This window comes from Canis lupus, chromosome 17, assembly GCF_003254725.2.
Source record: "Canis lupus dingo isolate Sandy chromosome 17, ASM325472v2, whole genome shotgun sequence".
Classification (NCBI taxonomy): domain Eukaryota; kingdom Metazoa; phylum Chordata; class Mammalia; order Carnivora; family Canidae; genus Canis; species Canis lupus.
The window spans coordinates 44,598,833-44,625,564 of record NC_064259.1 but is presented as its reverse complement, the minus strand read 5'-3'; the positions used below and the strand labels follow the sequence as shown (position 1 = coordinate 44,625,564).

Sequence of the window (26,732 nt, the reverse complement as noted above, 5' to 3'; positions counted from 1 at the left end):
GAGAGAGAGAGGCAGAGACACAGGCAGAGGGAGAAGCAGGCTCCATGCACCAGGAGCCCGACGTGGGATTGGATCCCCGGTCTCCAGGATCGCGCCCTGGGCCAAAGGCAGGAGCTAACCCGCTGCGCCACCCAGGGATCCCTGTTTATTTTTTAAATAAAAAAATTATTCATTACCATATGTAAATGCTAGCAGAATTTGAATTTCAAGAAATGGATCAAATATGAAGAGAAAGAAAAGGCACTCAAAAGGTACTTACAGAATGAATTAAAGATAGTTGGTTAAGATTCTAATTTTCCTTGGCTTCCTGGCTCCTTTATGGCTGCATACTGTCAGTTCTGTTGAAGAGTTGGAGAAAATGACCACCCAATTATCATGATTAGACCTGTCTTGCTATAAAATACCACCAATTTTGTTGGAATGTCTCAAAGGATGCATAAGTGAACAGCTCTTGAGTTCTCATCAGACTTAGGCATTTATCATGTTAACTAGTTGGTACTCAAGCTTGAGGAAGATGGCTTTCAGAGAGGCCAAGCCTGGAATGTTTGGCCCAAGGGGATAGAGCACTGAACAGTGTCTGCTGAAAGGGGAAGAGAAGTTGCCAAAAAGTCAGAGGTAGAAGAGAATACTGCACCTGAATTCACATCTCTAGCCTCATGTTCCTGAGCAGCTAGTTTTTTTTGTAGTTTAATTTGTCAATAGCTGAGTGGTGGAATTAATCAGGTGAGAGCACTATCCGCATTCTGTTGATTTTGATTATATATTCATCCCTATTAAATGCAGACTCTGGTTTGTCACTATCCAAATTGGTAGGAAAAGTGTGGGCAGATTCAATCAATCACATTCTTCTGGAGGCCATCCTAGCTGATATACAGCCTCATGGTCAAATGGTAAGATCCAAAGAGATTCAGATATTTCTGGTACTATAGTACCATTTTTAAATTTCAAAATTGTAATAAAATATTTTTAACTAAAATAGTATTGTTCAATATCGACAAATATTCTAGCAAGATTTTTGAGTGATTAGATTAACATAGGTATGGGGCAGGGTGGGGGGGGCGGGTCTCTAAGGAACGTTTGTGAACACATGCACACATTCCCTTTCAGCTAATGCCCTCCTACTCACATTGGCTCCATGATTTTAGTGGTAGCTACATCTGTGTCTCTTGATGTTCATATTTGTCTTTTTTTTTTTTTTCATCTGGGATTCTCATGTTGCTCACTTCACTCTGTCATTGTTAAAATGGGCCATTCTTTACAGCAGTGTCCCTGCCCTTTTTATGTGCATGTGGAGGGCTAAAAATAAACCTACTGAAAGTAGTTCTGTTTCTGAATTGAAAAAAAAAACTCCTCAGCTGAATGATTTGACTCACTTGATCCACCAGTCTGCCTTGTCATGAAATGTAAACCATTTTTTTAGAAATTAATAATCCCTTGAACCAAAAATGTAAATACCTATTCTGTTTCTTAGTGCTTTCTTCCAGATTTCTATTCTGGGATTTTGCCATCTCTTCTCTTAGAATACTCTGCTTGTGCTCTGTTCCTGCCTTTCTGTCACTTCATGTTCTCTTATACCCTTACATCATATTTGGTCCTTTTATCTCTTTGCTCTTATGCCTGCATCTATGTTTGGGACATTTTTTTTTTCTATATTTCCCAGTCATGGTGAGAAGAATCACATATCTGACTGTAGAAAAGGACTGGCTTCCTGTCAGGGCAACTAAAGTACTTGTCCCTTAAAAACCAAATCAGTCTTGGTAATGAGACTTCATTCTTGCTCAAATTCAAGGGCTCTCCCTGCAGCAAAGGTTATTTGCTGCCCTTGCTACATGAAAAAAAGAACTTCAGAAACATCAGAACTCCTTTCACTTTTATATCATAAATACCATGTCAGTTTACATTTACATCCTAGAAGAATACAGCAATTCTTTTTAACACACATTTATTGAGTTTCCCACTGTGTATCTCTTTTCTTCTGAACGGGAGCTTATGCATACAACTGAGTTTGATATCAATGAGGTTTTGGATAATAGGTTTTATAATTTTATACTCCAAATTAAAAATCTAAGATCATTTTACATGTGCATAATTTAGCTCAGCTTCCTTCAATAAGACAAATTAAAAATTATTGATTCACCTTTTGGTAGAAAAAAATGGATGACCATGTTTATGCCAAAACAGACAATTGCTGTCTCAACTCCATTTACTCAACATACAAGTATGAAGTCAGGTTCACAAAAACATGCTTTAAGATAGCAAGATGGTTTGTAAAACAAAACAAAACAAAACAAAACAAGGGAAAATACAAATTAAAAAAATTTTTTTGAAGATTTTATTTGGTTTATGAGAGAGAGAAAATACAGAGGGAGAGGGAGGAGCAGAGAGCCTGATATGGGGCTCAATCTCAGGACCCTGAGATCATGTCCTGAGCCAAAGGTGGATGCTTAACCGACTGATCCACCCAGGTGCCCCCCCTCCCCCAGTTTTTTTTTTTTTAAGATTTTGTTTATTTATTCATGAGAGAGAGAGAGAGAGAGAGAGAGAGAGATGCAGAGACACACAGAGAGAAGCAGGCTCCATGCAGGGAGCCCGATGTGGGACTCAGTCCCGGGTCTCCAGGATCACACCCTGGGCCAAAGACAAGGCGGCACTAAACCGCTGAGCCACCTGGGCTGCCCCCCCGCCCCAGTATTTTTTTTTTTAACCAAACTTTATAATCTAAGAATTGTGGACAGATAAGTTTCTAGAAGGATGATGCTGCAGTAGTAATTATATAACAATTGAAGATTTTTTGAAAAAAGCAAACACTTGTCAGAAAATGCATTTAACTTCAATGTATCAAAAAGAGGTACCTTCGAGAACATTATGCTCACTGCATCTTTATTTATTAAAAAAAAAAAGATTTATTTGAGAGGGAGAAAGAAAGAGAGAGATAGCAAGAGAGAGTACAAGCAGGGGGAGAGGGAAAAGCAGACTCCCTGCTGAGAAAGCAGCCCAATGTGGGTGGGGCTTCATCCCTGGAACCTAGGATCTTGACTGGAGCCAAAGGCAGATGATTAACTGACTGAGCCACCCAGGTGCCCCACTCATTGCTCCTTTAAAGTGTGAAACTATTATTTTTTTCTTAATCCCCCACTGTTATTGCTCCAGCTGTTAAGAACTTGACCAGACAGTCTTGGCTGTTCCAAGCCATGATATTTAGTTGTCAATAGGACTGTTGGGGAACTCTGGATTAGAATAGTGGTATGGAATATTGAGGAAGCACCAGTGGGTGGAATGATATGTTGACTGGGCTTAATGGGAAAAATGTCTTGTTACTGAGGAGATTTTGAGAGTAGGAACAGCAGCCAGGGCTGGGAGTGGTGGCATTTTGAAGCAGTGGTGAGAATGAATTAAACTAAAGAAGCTCGGAAAATATTGTAAGGAGGTGAGGAGTCTGGTGTGGATGGTACTTAGATCACACAGGGTCAGAGTGCGGTGGGAGAAAGGTTGGGAGCAGATTACAGAGGTTTCTGAATGCTGTTCTAAGGGATTTGGGCTTCAGTTCTATTTAAGGGGAAGCTATCTAATTAATGTGCTCTAATGTCTGAAGCATGACATGATGACTGCAAAGAGAAGATCATAACTGGGAAAGGTGATGGCAGAGAAATCAATGAGGAGGCCTATGCAGTCAGTCGGGTGAGGCTTTATGGGGACTAGAAAGAGGGAGAATGTTTGAGAATGGAAAAAGTTGGAGAAGCAATCTGTGAACATCCAAATCCCGATCAATAAGGATAAATCCAGGTTTCTTTTAGGCATGAAAACATCCAGATAACAGCACAGATAGTGGTGAGAAAAGACTAGCTAGGCAGGCACAAGTACAGCAGACAGGGACCTAGGAGTCCAAGTGGACCATATGGTGAATGTGAGTCAGTGGTGTTTTGCTGTTATTAAAAAAAACAGAACCAACACTAGGGGGAAAGATATTAATAGGAGTGAGGCATGCAAAAGGCAAGAAGTAGCCTTTCTGCTCTATTCATAATTGTTCAAACTTTTACTTTTTTTGTTGACTCTGTTGGCCTTCACATTTGAAGAATGTTTAGAAAGTGGCCTTCCTGGAGAAGAGCAGCTCAAATGCTAGAGGTTAGAGAAGACTTTATTAGGAAAGGCAGAAACAAGGAGGTCTGGAAACACCACCTTTTCCCTCAAGCTGTGTTTGCCTTCAGATGTCTCATCCTGTGATCTCATCATGTTTTTATGGACCACTCAAGCCAGGCGGTATTTGAAAGTTCCTGAGATATGGTTAGAGGTGTCTGTCCTCTCATTCCCATATCAATGAATAAGACTGGCTACAACTGCATGGAAATTAGGGGAACTGTTAATTTCCAGCCCTTCCACTTCAGCTAGTGAGTGAAAATGTATTTACAGTTCCTCTCTAGTGTCACTTTTCAAGGAGAACTTCTGTGACTGCACAGGCCAGGTCAGGCTTCTTGTCACATGCTTTTAAAGAACCTTTTTCTCATAGCACTTATCATACATAGTTAGCAACTGTGTATTCATTTGTATGATTATTCAAAATGCCTGTCCTCTCCACCGGACTGCCACCTGCCTGAGAACAGGAACTATGTCTGCTTTTGTTTACTGTTGTATCTCAGGAACCACTCTAACTATTTGTTGCAGGAAATAACACTTAGACCTGTACCACAAGCAGGAATGAGTAAGATAAAGAGATTGCAGGAATGCCAGTTGAATCTTTGGGGTGGTTTGGACCATTCAAAGGGAGGCAGCGGCTCTCAGTTAAGGGGTATGTACTTTGGGTCCAGATCCTGGTTCCGCCACTTCATAACTTAGGCAAGTTACAGAAGTTCTCTGTGCCTTAGCTATGTCATCTGTAAAATGGAAATGATAATATTACCTCTTAGGGTCACTATGAGAATCAAAATCTTAGTATTTGTGAAGTGCCTAAAACACTGCTTGACAGAGTAAGTACAGTATATGCCCTTAAAATATGTAGAACAGAAACATAGTTGAGCTCAAACATACTTGAGCTGACCATCTCCACTTGGAGTATCCTGCCTATAAGTTTCTCCAGCCAAAAATATACTAATCTTCATTTAATTCTTACCATAAGCTTTTTTTACATGGGAGTCTCTTAAAATGTGGCATGAGAGCCACTTGCTTACATAAGGCAGCTTTCCATTATTTTAGCTGATTTATAAGATAGATCAATTTTTGAATAATAGTTATGTATTCTTAACTGATACACTAAACAGATGATTTCACTTCAATGAATCTAAAGTAAATATTTTTGTAGTAAATATATATGAGTCAAATGTGACTCAATTTTCTTAAATATTAATGAAGTCACTTATAAATTAAAAAAAAGGTATTTGACTATGAGTTTGCTTTGTGTAGTTTCTGGATAGCATTCAATTCATCAATGATTTTTTTTTTTTTCTGAATACTTTTTTAGTATTCACAGTTTTTCCTACTTACCACAGGGTTGACCAAAGAAGCTGTTTCAAGCATCTTAACACTCTCTGGAGAGGAGGAAATTGGTAGCTTTTACTTAATTACTATCTGATTGGTGTGATTAAATGTGTAATTTTAATGCTGTATCAATCAAAGGTTTTGGTTTGTTTGCTTGTGATTCTCATTTTGTACCTTGTAAAATGTCCATGAGACACAGCCTAAAGGGACATTTCCTCATATGGTTTTAAATTTAAAATTGTAACATGCTTATCTATGTGTGTTTTGTGAACATTTTTAACCTTGTTCATTTATGACAAGGATAACTTATATACTGGAAGATATTCCTGGTAACAGAGTGGACATATTTACCATCTAGCCCAAATTCTTATGGCATAGGAGTTGATCAAATAGATAATAGTGCTTGGTGCTTCAGCTTACTAGAATGGTAAGACTTTTGAGAACGTCTGCAAATTTGCATTTCCCCAATCTTTATAATTTTTATGGAATATTAGACCCGGTGCTCATGGTGATAATTTTTCCTAATGTTAGAAAACTAATAATGCTGTTCAACTGAAAGCTTCTTGCCTTCTAATTTCTTTTTCTTCTTTAGCTTTAAAAAAAAACTATGCTTTATATTTCTACAATAGAAATACGCTTAACCCTTTAGACTGAAAATACTATAAATTATATGAACATTCTCAGTGCTGTTAGACTTGCCATGATGACCTGACAGGTTTTGTGTGTCTGCTGCAATTTCCTAGTGCCAATATTAGCCTGCATTTTCGTCCCCTTGTATGGGCTATTGTCATCAGTCTTTCAATATAAAAAGAAAAGAACTTGTATTACAAAATGCTATCTGACATCAAAAGGAAAAAGTTCTTCCTAAAATAACTATTCCATCTAGTATTCTTTGTTAAGAATTTTACAAACTGAAGCAGCAAAACTTACTTTTCTTTTTTGAATTTATTATTTGACTCTTTTGTTTTTGTGAATTACAAGTATTGAACTTAAGTTGTACACACTTTAGAACAGGATGTCTCCATTTTTTGGTACTTCTTGAGAGTTGCAGCAAAACTCTGAGATTTTAATCTTAGTTCCACTGCTCCGTGACATGAGGCAGGCTTAATATTCATTAATGAGCCTTAATTTACTTATCTGTAGAATGAGACAATAATGCCAACCTGCAGAGTTATCATAAGGATCAGCGATAATGCATATAAAATTCATACCATAGAACTTGAAACACTAAATCAATAAATTACTATCTTAGAAATGTTAGATAGAATGTAGCTATTTTAGTTTTGGAGATCTTATACATACACACATTTATTCTAATAAGACAATCTCACTGTCTCCTAGAAATTTGTCAAGACTGTCAAGAGAACAAACGTTTATATTTTAATGTCTTGTTTTTTCCATTATACTGCATTTCTGTCCTTAACACACCATTTAGATTTTTTTCAAATAATTAGTATACAGAGGAGTTTAAAACATTTAATGAATATCAGAATAGGCTATGCATATTCTATTTTAGAAATAGAATTCTTATGTTTTTAAAGTTTTCTAATTCCCATTCAATCATTTATACATGCTCTGTGTGTCTTTAAGGCAATGTTTTCACACACTTTAGCTTGCAGTGCTAAATGAATTGTCTGAAACGTTATTAACCTGGATGTTTTATGAACAATTGAAAAAGTTGTATTCACTTTTTAAGCTGATTTTATATATAAAAATATTAGATTTCTGGTATCTACTTTTATTATTTAGTTACATATTCATTTTTCCATTAAAACATATTTGTGAAACTTGCAAAGAACAATAAAAAAACTATGATAACTAAAAAGAACAAAGACAAGGTCACTTTGGGTTAGATATCATCTAAAAGATTATTATTTTTTTTAACTTTGATTTATGAAATCAAATTTCCATTTCAGTAACAAAGCATTATTATACTTCCTTCTTAAGAAGACTAATACACAAATTTTAGTATTTCCTTAATTAGAATACTTACTGTTTGTAAAGGTTAATTAGGCATCTGTAGTTGACTAGTTCTATAATCAGCAATGGGAAATAAATATTTTTGATTCATTATTTTGACTACCTTATTTGGACCAGTCTGCCAGATTGTTTTCAATAACTCAACCATCCACCTGGTTCCACCTTTTTTAAGACATTGGTTTTATACTTGAATAACAAATGAAGAAATCATTTTATTGGTGACTTTATATGAAAATATGATTAATGGAAATGATGTTATAAGGTGCAAAATATTGCAGAACTATCTGGAAATAACACGTTGTGCCTATCTGTTTTACCAGGTCCATTCTATATCTTTATCATAAAATCAAAATCTCATTAATATCAACTTGAAAATATTGAAGAGTAAAAAAGAAGACTGCTTAATTTAAATTCCTTGTTTTAAAATATTAAAGTAGAAAAAGACAACTGTTATTCTTGGACCAGGACACAGTTAATAAAACTCGTCAGAAAGATCCAGGCTTGGGAATTTTTCTGTGGATGAGGTAGTGGTGAAATACATCAGTTGAGTTATAAGTCACATGCAAAAATGTCTTCAAGTTAAGGGACATAGCACACAGTCACTTCCTTGACATAAGAAGTTATAAATATGAGATGCTTTTTTGTAAGCAAAGCAGTTAAAAAAATTCTTTTGGATAGAAGGAGTGGGTCGAAGTCGAATTTATTAATTCCATCAAATAGGTAGATTTCTGAGAGTAGAAGGTTACCTACTAGTTCCTATATTAGATGCATTGCAAAAAGGTCTTTTGTAGCATAGAAGATATAGATAGGTTCATGTGGCTGGCTTTCTGGGTAAGCAGGTTTTGATACTTAAATAACATAGCTAGACTAGGTTTCAGTGACTTGGTAGGAATGTATATGTCTTCAGAGCTATTTCATAGTGACACTAAGAAGATGGATTTTTTCATGGGGCCCAAAATAGAGATGGCAGACTTTTAAAAATTCTGTGGGTCACACAAGGAAAATGCTTATTAGGTATTTAGAGTCCAAGTGGCCTAATAGAAATATTTTGTTGGCATTCCTTGCTTGAGTTATGGACTCCCAAGCCTGGATAAGCAGATATCTGAATAGGGAGCAAATGGCTGTCAATCATAAGACTCGTAGGAAGGATATCAGTTTGCTCTTCAGGGAGAAGCTCATTATGCTACAGTCGGAACATAAGACAGTGGTTCTATTTTATTATAACCTGAAGGTGGGAGTAGGCCAGAGCTATCCCGAAGGAAGATAAAAGGAAAGAGAGTTAAGTTATAGGAGTGCCTACTTGGGAATGGTTGCTTTAGTATGTCACTTGATCTCTCAATAAAGCTAGGTGGCTAGTAATATCATCCCGTGTTAACTAATATTATGATGTTGCATATGCAACACTTCAGCTAAGTTTCCATTAGAAATTCTTGTTTAAAGTATATAACACCAATATATAAACCGTGCATAGTCTCATAGACCATGCAGATGCAGGTGTTTTCTTAGTTCCAAATACCTACATGATATTTAAATTGAGCTTCACAAAATAGCACTGTTGCAGAGACAGTGTGTTAGCCCCCATGCCCAATTCTCAAATTCATTCTTTAGTTAACCCTTGCAACTAGGTATGATTGTTGACTAAGTCATGTCCAATCAAGTTGCGTGCAACTTCCAGGCCCTTTGCTTAGAAAGAAAATGCATACGTCTACTTCCTCTCTTCTGCTACCTGCAAGCTGTGTTGATTAATGGTAAAGAGATTTAGAGCACAAGATGGAAGTGGCCTATTGGAGAAGCCAGAGCAACAAGATAGGCGGAGCCTGTGTCCAGACATAAAGTAACCCTATGCAGTATGAACTGCTTACATTTCAAGTGTTATATGAGGGAGATAAAAACCGTGTTAAATCCCTTGCTCTCTTGACTTTTGTCAGGCAGCAGACCTGGTACCCCAACTACATCCAAAACCTTAAATAGCAATGTGCTAAAATGATGAAACGCTGAAAACAATACTTTTGTGTAGTTGGAATGTCTTTCCTTAAAAATGGTATCAAAAATGTTTTACTGATTCCTGGCAGCTAATCTACACACCCACCAGGGGTCAGGAGTCTTCCAAGTTACTAACTCTTGATTTAGGCAAAGCAGGGAAATGTGTGACTACAAGTGAAGTAGTCAAGCAGGTTTAAATTAGGCTAGAGCAATAATAATGATAGTAATAAACACAGCTAGTAATTATAAAACAATTAATATGCCTCAGGCACCGATATTCTAAGCCATTTATCTGTTTACTCATTTAATTCTCACAATAATCCTGTGGGACTGTTAGTATTTCATTTAAGAAAGGAAGATATGTGTCATTCAAGTAACATGGCCAAGATCACCCAGCTAGTCAAGGAAGACATAGGGTTTCGACCTGGGCAGTAATGCTTAAGGCTCTGCTCTTTTTTTTTTTTTTTTAAAGATTTTATTTATTTATTCATGAGAGAGAGAGAGAGAGAGGCAGAGACACACGCAGAGGAAGAAACAGGCTCCATGCAGGGAGCCTGACATGGGACTTGATCTCAGGTCTCCAGGATCACACCTTGGGCTGAAGGTGGCGCTAAACCGCTGGGCCACTGGGACTGCCCAAGGCTCTGCTCTTAACTATGTTTTCTGTATCGTGATAAAGAAGTCCTGGAGAAGTAGGGGGCAGCTTACACAGCTGTTTATCACGTGAGTATAATTACTTTAAGTATTGCCCAGGTACATGTTCCTATTTGAATGAGACTTTTCCCTGAACTGTCCAATGTTTTCTTTAAGTCTTAAGTTACCGAAAATTAGTTGTATCCTTAAATTCACAGGAGCTTTTAAAACCATGTCTCATGGATAAATAAATAAAATCTATAAAAAATAAATAAATAAAAATAAAACCACATCTCACAGAGTAGCACTCTGATCGAAAACAACTTAGAATTGTTTCCTAGCACAGGATTGTTTTTTGACTTTAGAATAAACAAGCTATCCTTCAAAAAATATTGAAAATTGTACTCAAAGTATTATTTTAGTCATACTGAAGAAACTAAAAAAAATCCCTAAGTTGTACACCACCTGTACAACTTACTACATACATATTATATAACAAACATATTACACTGTATGTTAGTGAGCTGGAATTTTTAAAAAATATTTTATTTATTTATTCATGAGAGACACAGAGAGAAGGCAGAGGCATAGGCAGAGGGAGATGCAGGCTCCTCACAGGAAGCCTGATGTGGGACTCGATCCCAGAACTCCGGGATCACGCCCTGGGCCAAAGGCAGATGCTCAACTGCTGAGCCACCCAGGTGTCCCAGTGAACTGGAATTTAACTAAACACTAAAAACAACAACAAAAATAAACTTCCTTGTAGTCTCTTTATTTACTAAATTTACTAAATTATTGTGCTCATGTAACTATAGATACTGTATCAATTCTTGTACTTATGCAAATATATTGAAAATGGACACTAAGAGTAGAATAATTGTGCATCTCTCATTGCTTTACATTTTCTTGCTGCTGACCAAAATGTGGTTTAGAGCAAACACATATAGTAGGTTAAAACCTATTAAGTGTCCCAAAGGGGAAATAGGTAAACAATTGCACATTAACTCACTGGAATGTTATTTCCCAACTTCTGTTGCAAGAACTGTATACAATTTTTAGCTTTCTCAGTGACAGCACTTCCTACATTTTTATTTATTTATCTCTTTGCAGAAGATAAAAGCTGGGTGGACTCAACAATTGCCTACTTAATGGTTTCTTCTCAGACTTAAGCCTTAAGGCTTGGTCAAGAATGCTACCAGGGAATTTAAGGAATTTTTGAATGGAAGAAACTCTGACGTATTTCTGTACTAAAATATTATGTGTGTTGTGTGTGTGTGTGTGTGTGTGTGTGTGTCCAGAACCAGTTCTTTAGTGTACAGCAGGGGTAATAATATGATTTTATATATTTCTACATAGATGAAATTCACAGAGATTCTCTCTAGAGTGATTAATTTGATGCAACATAAATTTATTGCTCTTGGTGACACATTTTCTAGATTCAGTGTATTAATGTGTTTTCTCCAGTATGATATCTAATGAGGTTGAAACCATTAATAAGAGTAGTAGGTAGAGAATTCTGGTTGAAGGTAATTCCACATTGAATACATTTATAAGCTCTTTCAATATATACTTTGATAATTAATAAGGTTATTCTTCTGGACGAAGTCTTCCCAGCACTGACACCATTCATATACTTGCTCTCCATATGATTTTTAGTATGCAAAACAAAGGCAGAACTCTGGCTGAAGACTTATCCACAATCATAGCATTTATATGATTTCTTTCCAGCTTGTGTTTTTTGATGTGAAAAAAAGATGAGAGTTTCAATTAAAGGATTTTCACAATCTTTACACTTATATGGTTTCATACAGTTGTGAACTCTTTAATACATAATGAGATGAAATCTCTGGTTTAAGAATTCCTACATTTATACATTCATAGGAACTCTCTCTTATATGAATTCTCTGATCCATAATGAGTTGGATGTTCTATTTGAAAGATTTTTCACAATTAAGACTTTCATAAGGTTTCTCCCTGGTATGAATTATCTTATGTCTAATAAGCTTACCGCCATGAAAAAAAAGCTTTTTCACATTGATTGTTCTCCAGTGTGGAAAAAAAGGCAATAGAAGCAGCTAAAATCTTTCTGCATACTTCTACATTCTTTACATTTCATCTTTTTCTCGCCAGTGTGATTTATGTGATGTTAGTGTCCTGAGAACTTCTGCTACATATTCTTTACATTTATGAGATTTTCCTTTTTATTTATATTCTTAGATGTACCAAAGGATGTTGTATGAGTAAGAGAGTTTATCACTATCATCTGCAGATTTTACCTCCTGCTGGAGTTCTTATGAATTGAATAAGGTGAACGTTCCAACAAAGCATTTGATTACATTTGTTACTCTTACTGACACCACCTTTCTCATGTCCAGTGAAGTAATTATTTAAGTTAATTATGTACACTTTCAATACACATGTCATATTTACAGAGCAACTCCTTAAATGTTAGCTGAGTAGGAGGAATATGGTCCCCCTCCATATTCACCATTTCCGCAGATTTTCTCCTAAATAAGTACATACTTTGGGATAAATGCAATTTGCCTCAAATGTCTCTTCTTGTTTCTCTGATAATTCTTCAACTGATCTTTACATTTCCAGATTCCTAATGAGAGTTACCTAGAAATACTTCTTACCATTTCTTCCATTTTAATGTCATAGATTACTTATCCTCAGAAATGCTATTTTGGAAATTGATTGTTTGATTTAATTCAGTCTCTGACCAGGTAGGTGTCTTAGTGAATTCCTTTCTCTACCAGCCTGGCTACTAAGCCTTTTCCAATTAGAGGATTTACATTTGTTTGGAAAGCTGATGCCTCAAGAAAACCGGGTTCTTATTTTTTTCGAGCATTGCATTTTTTAATACAATCTACTGAGCAGTATAAAGCTTCCTTTACTCCTGCCTGGTGTAGATTACAACCACATCCTTGAAGGTTACCCATGTCTGGAACTGGACAATTAGTAACTCAGCTTCCATTCCCTCTTCTTTCTTGATGGTGATTTCTTGAGTAAGTGGAGAGACCTGAGAATGCTCTACTTCTTTACTGAGTCTGGTTCAATTTGGCATGGCCTGACCCCACGGTACCTTTACCTTGACCTGACTCATATACACCAGGGCCGAGCTTTGTAGCCTTTTCCATACCCCGCCCCTCACTCTCAGGCACCCATGCCCAGTATTGCCACTTGCATAGGAATGTGTTTAAAAAAAAAAAAGACTGAACATTCTAACAAAGATTTGTTATAAAATAAGGACTATGCTCCCACACACAGATCATGTTAAAAAAAAATACTATTTCAGAACCCAGGCCTACTTCTTTATATCTATTCACAGAGTAAGGTAAGACTAAGCTCTGTCCTGATGATTTCAAACTTTTGTCTATATTTTAGTTTATTTATTACAAAAATAAGATATCGAAATATAAAGATAAGAAACTTGGTTTGGCCAGGACAGTGTTTTTTAAAGCAATTAGAACTTCAGGGACGCCTTGGTGGCTTAGCGGTTTGGCGCCTGCCTTTGGCCCAGGGCATGATCCTGGAGTCTTAGGATTGAGTCCTACATCAGGCTCCCTGCATGGAGCCTACTTCTCCCTCTGTGTTTCTGACTCTCTGTGTGTGTCTCTCATGAACAAATAAATAAGATATTTTAAAAAATATTTAAAGCAATAGAACTTTAATTTTTTTTTTATTTTTTTTTTTATTTTATGATAGTCACAGAGAGAGAGAGAGAGGCAGAGACACAGGCAGAGGGAGAAGCAGGCTTCATGCACCGGGAGCCCGACGTGGGATTCGATCCCGGGTCTACCAGGATCGCGCCTCGGGCCAAAGGCAGGCGCCAAACCACTGCGCCACCCAGGGATCCCAAAGCAATAGAACTTTAATGTGTTTGGTAGATCTTTATTGTCCAGTTCCTGTGGTTTTATAACTACCAAGCCACTTTTCAAAAGTCTTCGTAAGTGTGGAATATGCTTCCATTAGAATGTAAAGCATTTTGTTTTTTTCCTGCTCATCTTGGTCTAATTAACTTAATTTCATTGACTTAATGATAAATGCCATGTTTTTCAGAACATCCAGGATGGTTCAGATCTCCTCAGACTTTAATATGACAGAAGACAAGAGAGGAGCACCTGGGTGGCTCAGTGGTTGAGCATCTACCTTTGGCTCAGGTCATGATCCTGGAGTCCTGGGATTGAGTCCTCCCCATAGGGAGCCTGCCTCTCCCTCTGCCTTTCTCTGTGTCACTCATGAATAAATAAATAAAATCTTTGGAAAAAAAAGAACAGAAGACAAGAGAGTTAACATAACTGTAGTGTAAAACCATAAATTTCTACTGTTTTCCTTCCCACTGTATGAATGGTTTCTGTACATATTTTCTGATAGAGTTAGGAAAGGATCTATTAACCAGCCCAGTGGCTATGCACATCAGGCTGTATTCATCTGTTCTAGTAAAAATTCCGCATCTTGGAATTGGAGTTATATCTTGGTCAAGTTTTTGGTAGTTTACTGTCATCTTTCAAGACCCGTATAGATTTTGTAGAGGCCAGAATGGTGAATTAAAAGGAAATATGATGGAGGTTACGACCTCTGGATCCTTTAGATCTTTAAGTTTCACACTAATACCTGCTATTCCCCCTGTTAGCAGATATTGTTTTTGATATACTATCTTGAAAGAACAAGGAGAAGGGTAATAGCTAGGACTTCCACTTGACCTTCTCTTCTCTAGTACTTTTATCTTAAAGGACAATGAGCTAACCTGGGAGTTCTGCTATCTACAAATATGTTCTTTTCAGTTGTACTATTAGAGACCAGTAAATGACCACTGGCTGGATACACAGACCCAGTGGATCCACATGAAGCCAACTTGAGCTAGAACTCTATTACCTAGCTTCCATATACCCACACTCTAGTTGGGTGTTGGGGGTGCATAATCTTTTGAGTCCTTAGGTATCAATGTCAGTTCATACTCTTTGTCTAAAATTTCTCAAAATGCCTAGTTTTTCCCTTTCTATACTGCATGATGGACTGATCCTCACCTGATCCCATTGGGAGAGTTGAGGTTTTGAATGGTTCCTCAGAGTTGTTCTATTTGAGATAAAAGGATAAGACCTTTGGACCCCAGAATGGACCACTCACTGGATGTGGTCTTCTCCTGGGGAGAAGGCATAACTGTGGCAAGGCATCTTCCTTCAGTCAAAAGCAGTTTTCAGAGAGGGACTTAGATGTAAGTCAACAATAGACATCTCTCCTGGTATCTGGAGAAATTGAGTGTTTTGGTCCTGAAAAGGGAATCTAGGCAGCATACCCAGCATCCACTCTAAAAATCACAGCCCAATTGTGATAGCAGAATGTTATGAAGTATAAGAAATAAGGTAGATGAGAAGGCCAAATATCAAAATGTTCAAATGTAGCTCCTGTGGTATCACCATAACATCATTGACTGCAGCATTCATCCATCCATCCATCCATCCATCCATCCATCCAGTAACTCTATACCGAATACTACACATTGTGAGCAAGGTTTGGGATCTTAGTATTCTTTGGATCCTGTTTCAGGAACTCTGAGAAGTTCTTACATCATGAATAAAATGAAACATATTCAGGTAAACTAGTTTAACCTCAGTCATTAGCCTACTAAGTGGAAACGTGACCATTGGAACATAACTGTGCCTCCAGAGACTTCATGCCCTTCTACTAAACCTGCAGGTCTTTATAGAGAATATTAACCAGTGATTTATCGCCTAAAAAGTGGAGGAATGGAGTACATTGGATCTGTGATAATGAGATGGTTCAAGCCAGTGAGGGACATTTAAATGAATATAAATGATTATTTTTAAGAAATGAGAGAAATGTGCAACTTGCTCTTATAGCTGTGTCTATTTTAATATGTATCTGCAAATAGATTTTGGATGTTGAATGGTTATACCTGACCTGCTGTCTTATTCTTCAATGTGTCATACTTATTAATATAAAGCTTATGCTAGATACAGCAAAGGCAGATGGGAATTGCTTGTCACTCATATGCTGGCCCTTCTTCATAAACATTAATGCCTTGTGGTACATAAAACTTTGTTTTAGTGGCTGAGAATACATATTGGAAACAACATTAATAGCCTCCTAGATGTTGAAGTGAAATGACTTTGCAGTATCATTTGAGGAAAACCACTCAACATTAGTTTGGATTAATTGTTGCAAGTATCTCCTTTAAGACTGTTTAGGGGAAAAAGTATATATATGGAGATCCTTAACATAATGAGAGGGCATATGCTACCTAATGCTAAAATGTAATTTCGTGCATTGTACTGCAGAGAACACTGATAGCAGTCCAAGGATAATTCTAGATGTTACCTTCAAGTGAGCCTGATGCATTTAATTATTAAGGTAGTTTTGACATACCCATTGCCAGAACCAAATAGCCCAGTGATTCTGCATCCAATTTCTGTAAATCGTTGAGGTTCCTATATGAGTGCCTCTATAAAGAGTAAAAAAAAAAAGGCTTTTTTCCTTAGTGTCCATTCCTTTGTGAATCTTAGTTTTGAATGCAAATTTGACTGCAAGTGACAAAGTTCTTTAATTCATAGAGGTGACAAAAAAGAAAAAAAAAACTGTTCCTATCTCTTTTCTTCCTTTTTTAGCAAATCTACTTTTGCCTTTTTAAAAGTAAAATGTGAAAACTGTTGCATAAGAGCATGCATTGGAGTAGAGAGTAGCTGCAAAAACACCTAGCAACCTGCACTCTTGGCCTCTCCCTCTGAATGGAGAAGTATTCAGTGCCAGGAGGGAAAGATGACAGTGGGAGTGGCATCACACTAAACAATGGAAGAGATTTTTACTTCAAAATCTCCTATTCATGTTGGAAGTTTCAATAATTAATATGGGTTTATTACTGTAATTTATCCTATAATTAAAGGAAGCAGTCACCTCATTGAAGTAAGTTGTGTTTTAGCATTTCAACTGTTTTATTTTATTTGAATTGTTCCTGAATACATACTTTTATTCTCAAATACTATTGAAATATTTCTTTTCAAGTAAGAAACAGATTAATATCAAACCGTTTTCTCTATCACGGATAAAATTCTCACTAAAGCATCGACTTTCTTATTCCTAGTTCTGTGTCATTTTCACTTGGCAACAGTATTTCACATTAGGTTTTGCCAAGGTCAACTAATACAATAATTACTCAGAAGAGAAGAGAAAATCTCATACTTTAAATACAACTCACCCTGTTATCCACTGACCTTGGATTAAGAAAAGAGTCCATGCAGCTCCTGTCAAAGACAGAACTTAGTAAGTAAACAGATGTGAAAAATGTAAATATTTCATTGGCAGTTTTCTGAATTTAATTTCTCTTTGAAATTTAAGAAATTCATTTTCTCAGACACATTTTTGATTCTATAAATCATTGCCCATTACAATATTTGCAAAGATCTCTTTTTAAAATCTAATTATTAAAACACATTAGCCTCAAGTTTCAAAGAGAATAGGCTAGAGCCCTTTCTTGTATTTTAATTTAGCATTACTTTCTTTTTCTGATTAAGTAGTGCATTGTCCTTTATATAAATAGAAGATCCTACTGACTCATCATTCATAGAACAGGTTTGAGGAGTTATTTTTCTAGCAGTAATGATAGGTGCTATGGTCTGAATATCTGTGACCTGCCAAAATTCACATATTAAAATATTCTAGTCCCTGAAGTGAAGGTATTAGAAGGTGAAGTCTTTGGAAGGTGATTGGGTCATGAGTGCAGAGTCCCTATGAATGGGATTAACACCTTTATAAAAAGAGGTCCCAGAAAGCTGGCTCACAGTTTCATCATGTGAGGACCTAGGGAGAAGTCAGCAGTTTGCAGCCTGCAAGAGGGTCCTTACCAGCCCTTTGGCACCCTGCTGGCAACGTGATCTTGGACATCCAGGCTCCAGAAACGTAAGAAATGAAATTCTGTTGTTTATAAGCTACCCATAGTATTTTCTTAGAGCAGCCTGAACAAACTAAGACAATAGATTTATATTGAACTGGGCTGATTCTTTCCTTTAATGTGTCCTACCCCCATTGATAGGGTTTTATGTATTTGTTTAGGAACTGCACAGGGCTATAGATGAGCCCATGGCTGACAATCAGAGATTTTCTTCCATATAATTCTATCTGGTTCATAGAAGACTTGTAGAGGCAACTTGTACCGACCCCAACTAGCACTTTTATTCACTCTATCTGAAAAAGAGAAAACATGGCTGCCTTTTTTGGTCTAGGACACCTTCAAGCATACATACGTGATAATGATGGCTTCTTGTTGTGCTTGAATTGGAACCAATCCACTGGCAAATCCCTTGTGATGTTGCTATGCTCAAACTGGGCAATCAAATGATGTGTGATGAGTATGTGTTTGACGATCTCTAGTGCTCAGAAATGCAGCCTGTGATATCCTACTTACTTGCCAAGGGAAGCCAAGTATTAATATCCCTTGTTTGCTTACATGTAAAAACTAGTGCAATGAAATGAGATTTGAAGTGAGGCAAACCTAGCTTTAAATAATGACTCCCCTAATTCTGTTAATTATGGAACCTCTGTATGAGTTTCAGCCTTTAGATCTGGAAGCTGAGGATTATGCCTATCTCATAGGTTGATTTTAAGGACTAAGTGACAAAGCATTGTTGGGAAATGTTCATTTGTGTTGGAGGCAGTCAGTAAAAGTTTTCTTGACTTACCCAGGTTTTAAGTATATGAGATAAAATCAGAAGGACCTTCATGAGTCACAAATTTAGCAATCTCTATCTTCTGGGTTAAGTCATCCTATATGGATGCAATCTATCTGATTCTTAAGGATCTTAAGGATGAGGATGCCTGGAAGGCTCAGCAGTTGAGTGTCTGCCTTCAGCTCAGGTCCTGATCCCGGGACTCTGGATCAAGTTCCACATCGGGCTCCTTGTGGGGAGCCTGCTTCTCCCTCTGCCTATGTCTCTGCCTCTTTCTCTCTGTGTGTGTGTCTCTCATGATAATAAATAAAACCTTTTAAAAGAAAAGGATCTTCAGAGATGGAAACTCTACAGCCTTTTTTGTCAGACTATTCTAGAACCTAATAGCACTCAATAGTCTGGGAACTCTTCCTCATATCGCACCTAAATTGCTGCTGTTGAAATTGAAGCTAATTTTTCCTTGCCCTGTCCTGGGTGGAAGTAGAGTAGGTCATTTTTATGTTGATTATGCTAATGGTAATCCTGGATACATAAATTTAAATGTTGACTGAATTTGTCTTGAGTTTTCTTTTCTTCATAACCTAAGATCTTTGCCTGTTTAAAGAGGTCAGGGTCTCAGGTATCCCTCTTAGTTTATCTTCTTGTTATGTATTGTCCTTGGTGATTATCAGTGAGAAGCACTTTGTTTCAGAAACCAGGAATAGAATGTGATATGTGAGCTCTGAATGTTGGAATTTAAGCCAGTATCTATGAGAGATGTCTTGGAGAAACTAGTACTAATGCATATTTGAACATTAAATGTAATTCACTTTTAAGGTTACATTAATTTATAAAAATGACCTATGGTTATAATTTGCCTGTTTATTTTAAAATTCATTGCCTTTCTAATGGTTTAATTTGCATTCTGTTACCTAAATTTGAGCCACTTACTCCCGTGGTACGGCAGACTGTTATGGAACATTTTAAGCCCCTGGAAAATCATGTTAAGTTCTTTAGTTCTAGCTGGTTTTTTTTTTTTTTTTTTTGTCTTCAAACAATGGCTTTGCTTATGGTAGCGTATTCCATATGAAGTAGTGTGTATAATTTCTTTCTTTTTACCCGAGGTTCAAAGGTATAGATTAACTGTCTGCTTTGTGTCTGTGTCAACATAGGATTGGCTTCCTCAAATGTCATTCATACCTATTATGTTTTATCTTACTACTGTGATACTAAACCTAATTAAGTGAAAACTTTAAGTTTAGTAGAATTACCTGTTTAGCTGTGCATAGAATTTTCCAAAAAAAAAAAAAAAAAAAAAAAAAAAGAATTTTCCTGGTCAGGTTTGGGCTTGATTTTGTTGTTTTAAAATGTGATGCTCACTTCACAGCATTGCACATAATCTCCAGAGTGTTTATGTATCTGGCTATACACATATATAAACATTCACACAGAAGCATTCCCACATTTCAGATCACGATATAGTGATTAGCATCTTCCAGCTCTGTATAGGTTTTCTCAAGAAAGTTAGGTAATATTCTTGGTATGTTTCGGTAGTTTCCTAAGCTAGTAAAAGCATAGTTCACAGTTAAACATGCACATAAATTGTTGCCATCTAACCACTAGACGTGGTATTACTATGCAGACTGATTTAGCAATATAGTGATGGAAATTGATTAGATGTCCTATTATTATTAACTTAACCAGTTATCATTTTATACTGATAATGTCATCTTAGTGAACTTTTTCTCATCAGATAAAGCTCCTAATAGGTACCAGAATCCAGGTATTATTTACCTATTAGTTATCTATCTGTGTTCATTAATTAAACATTTATGGTATATGGTAGGTTCTGTGAGGATTCATGGAAAGATGCATTATTCAAATAGTCACTGATATGTAATAAACAGGAAAGATATCAAATTAAGGTAGAAGGCACTCCATTCCACATAGCTCAGAGTAATAGGAAGAACTCATTTCCTGTTTGGGGAATTGGTGTAGTTCAGACATAGAAGATGACAACGACTTGGGCATAAGAAAATAAGATTGTATCAGGAGACATGCTAGCCAGAGGGCAAACTATAAGCCAAAATTTATGACAAAAAGATGCAGAGTTTTTGTGGAAAATTTGGGAACTGTTCATTTTGATTGGAACCTGGGTAATGGGGATAAATAAGGGTACAGCCTGACAGTGGAGGCTTTGAATGCCAAGATAAGGAGAAAATTAGTTTCAATTGTAGATCCTTTATTTAGCAAGTTAGAAGCATTGAATAGATGCCTATGTCCATCACCCCCACTCTTATAGTCTCCTCCCAGCTATGTGTCTCTTGCCAACTTTAGATTATTTGCTTCTCAAAGGCTTAATCCTTGGTTTTCATTGGACTATACTGTAGATGCTGAAATGAATTGTTTTAAAATATTTTATTTATTTATTCATGAGAGAGAGAGAGAGGCAGAGATACAGGCAGACAGAGAAGCAGGCCCCATTCAGGGAGCCCAACATGGGACTCGATCCCCGGGTCTCCAGGATCAGGCCCTGGGCTGAAGGTGGTGCTAAACCGCTGGGCCATCCGGGCTGCCCCTGAAATGGATTTTGATGAATGAATGATGAATAATTAAGATTGAACTTTGTAGGTAGTAGAGAGGTAGTTCATATTTGAGGGTAGTACTTGGTAAGCTAAACTTTGGGAAATTATACTTGGCATTATAGGGTGAGAAGAAACATTGAAAAGAGCTGATCTTGAAGTTAGACTGTCAGAGACTGTTTCCCTAGCATATGCCATTGGTTTCTAGGTCTGACCACTGGAAACTTGTCAATCTAACTGACTTCTTGGCCTTACTCTGGAGATTATGATTTGGAAGGTGTGAGTTGGTGCCAGCAATCTGGATTTAGCTTGTGATATTTTGCTAGGAACCACTGATGTAAGTGAGATACAGTGAGGGCCTGGCCTCAGGGGAGGCATTCAGGAAATGTTACAGAGATGTAGTTGAGTAAACTTGGGAACAAATTCTTTCCTTAATAGTAAGGAAGAATCAAAGCTGACACCAGGCTTTCAAGCCTGATGCTGAGAGAATGGAGATGCCATCATGACATAGTGATGTTTAATAGTTGCTGACAGAGATGATTAATTGCACTTTGGATAGGGGGTGGGTAGGAGGACATGCAACATCCCAGTCCAGCAGAGGATTCCAAGATCATTTGGAGAGAGAGCAGCACAGAACGGAGTATAAAGAGTTTAAGGTTGATTACTACAAAACGCAATATAATTGCGTTGTGATGATGATGAAAAAATAATACTAATCATGGAAAAAATAGTATTTCTGTGTAAGGCCACTGTTAAGAAATTTAAATACCATATTTCATGTCATTCTTACAAAAACCTTGGGAGATCTCCAATTTACAGGAAAATAAGAAGTGAGACTCTGAGATGTTAGTTGCCTGTGATCAAACAACTATTGAATGTGTGATATGTATGTTTTGATGACTTCTGTCTGTCTCACCATTTCAAGAAAACCTTTGTGCCTTGGGACAAGACAGTAGATAAAGATCAGCTAAAGAATTTTTTTTACTTTGTTGAAAGAGAAAATGACAACTTGGAGAAAGTGGCATTTCTAACAGTATCAAATGTTTCAGAGAAGTAAATTTGTATCAGAACCTGGGAAAAAGGGATCCCTGGGTGGTGCAGCGGTTTAGTGCCTGCCTTTGGCCCAGGGCGCGATCCTGGAGACCCGGGATCGAATCCCACATCGGGCTCCCGGTGCATGGAGCCTGCCTCTCCCTCTGCCTGTGTCTCTGCCTCTCTCCCTTTCTCTCTCTGTGACTATCATAAATAAATAAAAATTAAAAAAAAATTTTGGATATCCAGTTGTTTTTGTATTATTTTTCTTCTAAAGTCAATTGACCACAAGTATAAGGGTTATTTCTGGACTCTTCATCATCTATATATTTATCCTTATGCCATTACTAACTCTTTTGATTACAGTAACTTTGTAATAGCTTTGAAATAATATTCCTTTTTAATATTAACTACACATTTATGATTCCTGATTTAAAGTTTGTGTTTTTAAAAAGTATTATAATTAGGAAGACTCATTTGCTAGTTCTATTCTTGGTCACCCAGGCTGAAAAGTTAACTTTTTAGCCTCTGGCTAAAAACTTGATACAGGACTTTGCAGCCCTTAAGTTCTGTGAGTGGAGACAAAGGAAAAGCACCTAAGTGGAGACTGTCAGTCTAAACAAAAATTGATGGTTATGGTCAGAGGAATTCTAGAAAAAAAATAAAACATTAGTCAATATTTCAGGTCTACAGTTTGAATATGATTTATTTCTAATTGTACTGTAAAATTTAGTTTAACCATGGCATTTATGGATTTCCTTTTAGAAACACATATATAGCATTAAAAGAAAAGCTCTGTGTGTGTATATACATTATTTATACATGTATGCTACAGTCATGCACTTATGCATATGTGAAGCTTTGGGTATATATACATATACATATACACACACACATACACACAAACACACACTACACTCATGTACTTATGCATATGTGAGACTCACTGCTTGAGTACCATGATATCACTTTCCTTTTTATTAATTTAAAAAGTGAATAAATAAACTGGAATTATATGTTAAAGAAACTGGGATCCTTGTTTGATGCTAAAATTGCATTGTTCCTGTGTGTATGACAGAGAAAGAGGGAATGAGAATACTAATGAACTTATTTTCTAAGTCATTGCTCTCTTCTAATATATGAATGTGAATAACAAAAATATACAAATGACTTATGCACTCATGTACCAAGAATGTGCTTATTCGTGGTGTAGTATACTGGATATGATGGTGAAAGTGCAAATCCAGCTGACTTGATCAGGTATGCAATTCATTATATTTTACATATACTGTTTTGTTACATCTGGGGGAAGACATATAATAATAAGGATCGATACATTCTTTCCTTCTGCCAATGTTGTTTTCTCTTCTAAGTGTCATACATATACACACACATATTTGTATGAAAAATATATTCATTATTCTTGTATAATTTATGGTGGGGTTCAAAGTTGTTTGGTCTGAATAGAAACCCACCAAGCTTTAGGTAATAATATGCCCGTTGTCTCCTTAACACAAAAACTGATTTTTTTTAAAGTTGTGTTGTACATGTAGTCATCAAGACCATACACTATAGTTAATAGGTTCAGTTTCAAATGTATTATAGTGCTCAGGTTACATCCTTTTTTCTCAATCATTGTTGGTCTCCAGTGGATTGTAGTCTATAAATCCTTGAATAAGGGGTAGGGCACGGTTCATATTTGGTCAAAATGATCTTATTTTACTCTATGAGGAAAATAGGCATATAAAATTCGGTACTAATGATGCAAATAGTATAGTTTATGAATTTCTCTTGTAAAACCCTGTGCAAAATGTGGACAAGCCTTTGAATCACATATTGTTCTTAAGCCAACTCATAATTATGCTATGTGGAACTCAGCAAGTATACTGACGCAACATGTACTTAGTTTTCATTAATTTGGAAACAGTGTGATTTGCTAAATTATACATTGGTAATGCAGAGTAATCGTATGAGATGCAATCACAGGCTAGACTGAATGGCATGTTTCTGGTCCGAGATTACAGTGTTTTCGACCTTGAGCATGGTCAGTGTTCTTTTCCCACCTCATAATGGAGGCTAGCTCCAAGAGGCCTTTCCCACCTCATAATGGAGGACAGCTCCAAGAGGCCTTTCCAAGAGGCCTACTCTGGGCAGAATGCACCAATGGGAATGGTGCAAGAAGCATTTCTTTCCCTCTACCCTAGTTTGGCTCTGCCACATGTAGACTTATGTATGTATCACCTACTTGTATCATTATTCAAAATATGAATGCAACTACTATTGTTATAGGGAGGTGATAAGTGAGTGCTAAGCCAACGTTATGAAAAAATGTCCTACTAAATTTCATTTTATTGATTTTATTGTGTAATCATGAATATCTAATAGTTCTTTAAAAAATATCAGTGGGAAACTCAGGTCCCAACTCTGTGTGCTACTTAATATTACATAATATAGCTTAGTGGAAGACAGTCTTCAAAGGGTGAACTAACAATAGTTAGTCACTGATAATAGACACATTTTAATAGAAGTTCTTCAGGAAACAATATTGTAATCTGGGAGAGGTGAATATGACTGAATTTTCTTTTTAAATGGAGGAGTATACACATTCTTAGCTTATTTTAGAAACCCTACCCTGTGGACCATGCATGTTTACATTGATTTTCATGGGACAAAAGTGAAATTGATTTATGCCTCACTATAGTAGTCTATAACACCTCTGCATTGCACATTTATGTCTTTTAAAATGGTGAGCTCACACTTTTTTCTCAAGTGTGCCTAAAGTCGTCTTAATATGGGGCGCAAAAAGTAGGAAGAATGGTTTGTCGCTGCTTCTCTGTTCCTTAGAACAAATCCTGGAATTTTTTTTCTTTTGTTCTGGAGTTCAAGCACATGCTAGTGAAATTTTTTATTTACTTTTTTAAAAAAAAATTATTCCCAGTCAAACAGTAAACTCTCTAAGGATAGGGACTTAAAGCCATCATAAAGGACCTGGCAGACCATACTAAAACATGAACCTTTGTAGGCAGTGGGGGAGAGCAGAAATTTAAGTGGGGGAATGACCTCATTAGATTTATTTTAGTTTAAATATTGCTAAAGTTTGGAGAAGGATTTTGGTGGTCTGGCAAAGAGAGTGTGTCTGGGGGCAAGGAGAGGACTTAGAAAGCTTAGACAAGACGAGCTGATGATGGCCTGATTGCAGATATTGGTGATAGGTTGGAAAGTCAAGGAAGAATTTAAGCAATAGAAGAAGGTGGGACCTATGGGATTTGGTGCTTGACTGATATACATGGTGAGCAAGAGGAAGAATCAGGGTTCATTGTCAGATTTCTCTTTCTGCAACTGCTGGAGTCTTATACGAGGAGAAGTAAATTTTTATAAAATGCAATGAGTTCAGTTGGGAGTCTATTTCATGAAGTACTTGAAGGTTGTCAGGAAAGAAATATCCAGTAAATTGTTGGAGATAGGATTCTAGAAGTCAGAGGAGAGATCTCTGCTGGGAATAATAGAGTTTAAGTTTATCAATACATAAATAGCTCCTTAAGCCATACTTAAGGAGATTTTCTGGGGAAAAATATAAAGGGAAGGATAGAGAGTGGGGGGTAGAGCTCTGAAAATTGTTGACATTTATGGAATACACAGGTGATATAGAGTGAGGAAGACAAAATGAGGAGCAGCAAGAGAGGTAGACAGAGAACCAGGCAAGTGGGGTACCATGAGGCAGAATATTTTGAGAAGTTTGTGGCCAACAGCATGAAGTGATGTGGAGGAAGAAAGAAGGAGGAGAAATCTATTATCAGAGGTGCCTGGGTGGCTCAGTTGGTTAGACACCCGATTCTTGATTTCGGTTCAGGTCATGATCTCAGAGTCCTGAGATTGGGCCCGATGTAGTCTGGCACCAAATCTGCTTCTCTCCTTTTTCTCTTTCTGCACCTCCCTCTACCCCCACTCCTGCTCAGGCTCTGTCTAAAATCAAGCAATCAATGAATCTTTTTTTAAAAAGATTTTATTTATTTATTCATGACACACTCACACACACACACACACACACACACACACAGAGGCAGAGATATAGGAAGAGGGAGAAGCAGGCTCCATGTAGGAAGCCCGATGGGGGACTCGATCTCTGGACTCCAGGATCACACCCTGAGCCAAAGGCAGATGCTCAACCACTGAGCCACCCAGACGTCCCAATAAATCTTTAAAAAAAAAAAAAATTATCAGTGGCTGATTGTGTGAGTGTGGTTTTCAAACAGTCCCAGTTCTGTAAGCTTTCGAAATAAACAAACAAAAAACCCAAACCCAAAGCCAAAACCAAACCAAACACAGTTTATTCCTGTGTTTTTGCCTTTTAAAATTTGGAGTCACAAAGACTTTTCCCTTGTTGTAGGGA

General features: G+C 36.9%; 1 protein-coding gene across 3 annotated transcripts in view; it reads left to right on the top strand.

The window, feature by feature from the left end:
- The window catches only part of CTNNA2 (catenin alpha 2), a 1,086,013-nt gene that overhangs the window by 24,359 nt on the left and 1,034,922 nt on the right, over positions 1-26,732 (top strand). The window contains exon 1 of one of the 3 annotated variants that reach the window (XM_025453748.3): positions 17,838-17,982. The exons of the other annotated variants lie outside the window; for them this stretch is intronic. The gene's annotated coding sequence lies outside the window, so the exon portion shown is untranslated. Of the gene's footprint in view, positions 1-17,837; positions 17,983-26,732 lie in introns of those variants that run through there. 3 annotated transcript variants of the gene reach the window in all.